At 35.6% G+C, this 1602-nt stretch overlaps 2 protein-coding genes across 2 annotated transcripts in view; one reads left to right on the top strand and one right to left on the bottom strand.

The window, feature by feature from the left end:
- Nucleotides 1–1602, top strand: part of LOC311141812 (uncharacterized protein) — a 410899-nt gene that overhangs the window by 366261 nt on the left and 43036 nt on the right. The gene's annotated exons all lie outside the window — the stretch shown is intronic.
- Nucleotides 1–1602, bottom strand: part of LOC311140501 (NACHT, LRR and PYD domains-containing protein 3-like) — a gene marked incomplete at its 3' end in the record, with an annotated part of 313326 nt that overhangs the window by 225308 nt on the left and 86416 nt on the right. The gene's annotated exons all lie outside the window — the stretch shown is intronic.

A 1602-nucleotide genomic window follows, 5' to 3' on the forward strand; every position in this document is an offset into this window, starting at 1 on the left:
TTGGTCAACAAGTGATAACTGTTCACCAGATCCACATATGTTTACCAGGCACACATAGTCCACACCATATGTGTTTGGACAGTGAAGCTTACAGTTTTACATTTGGTGCTATGCTCCAGCATTTTGGATTTCAGATATAATGTTTCATATTAGGTGACAGTACAGAATGTCACCTTTTATTTGAGGGTATTTTAATACATATCTGTGTTACTGTTTAGAAATGAAAGCACTTTATGTATCTAGTTCTCCCATTTGAAAAAGTCGTTATAATTTGGACATATTCACTTATATTTTATTAAAGTAGTCATAAGTTTAGTATTTGGTCCCATATTCCTTACCCACAGTGATTACATCAAGCTTGTGATTCTACAAACTTGTTGAATGCATTTGCAGTTTGTTTTAGTTGTGTTTTGGATTATGTTTTTCCCAGTAGAAACTGAATGGTGAATAATGTCCTGTCATTTTGGAGTCACTTCACTTGTATTGTCAGTAAGAATAGAAGATGTTTCTGAACACTTCTACATTCATGTGGATGCTACCATGATTATGAATAATCATGAATGAATCGTGAATGATGATGAATGAGAAAGTTACAGAGGCACAAGTATCATACCCCCTCTGTTATTGGTAATGGTGAGAGGTTAGCATGTTTTGTTGTAGCCTCTGTAACTTTCTCACTCATTATTATTCATCATTCATTCATGATTTTTCTTAATCATGACATCATCATGATTAATTTAGTAGTGTTTAGAAACATGTTATCTACTCACTTAGACAGAATATTAATCCAATCATCATCCACCATTCAGTTACTATTGGACAAAACATAACCCAAAACACAACCAAAACAAACTGCAAATGCAACCAACGAGTTTGGGACCAAATACTAAACTTTGACTACTTTAATACACTATAAGTGAATTGGTCAGAATACGTTTGACTTCGTCAAATGGGGGGACTAGATACATAAAGTGCTTTTATTTCAAAACGGTGAAACAGATATGTATGAAAATACCCTCAAATAAAAGGTGACATTATATACTGTCACCTCATGTGAAACATTTGATCTGAAATCCAAAATGCTGGAGTACAGAGCCACATTTAAAATGTTAGCTTCACTGTCAAAATAGATATGGTGTGGACTGTATACTCAATACAATCTAAATCTGATACCTCACTGTCTGTCTTTTGACTGATACTGCTTTTTAAACTGCTCTGGTCAGTCTACTCAAATATTTGTACTATACATGTTTCTCTCTACAAGCAATATTATGATAATTTCTAATAATGATACATTAATTTCTGAATATATATGGCAGGTTTCAGCACACTGATGTATCTGAACATTTTGAAAAAATATACTGCCACTATTTTCACCACCAAAGAATAGCAGTGTGGTTTTAATATGATTTGACTCTTTGCAGGCTGTCAGGCTGTCTAGTCACAGAGGAAGGCTGTGCTTCTCTGGTCTCAGCTCTGAAGTCAAACCCCTCACACCTGAGAGAGCTGGACCTGAGCTACAATCACCCAGGAGACTCAGGAGTCAGACTGCTCTCTGCTGGACTGGAGGATCCACACTGCAGACTGGAGAAACTCAAGTAT

This window comes from Coregonus lavaretus, assembly GCF_964263955.1.
Source record: "Coregonus lavaretus genome assembly, chromosome: 2".
Taxonomy (NCBI): domain Eukaryota; kingdom Metazoa; phylum Chordata; class Actinopteri; order Salmoniformes; family Salmonidae; genus Coregonus; species Coregonus lavaretus.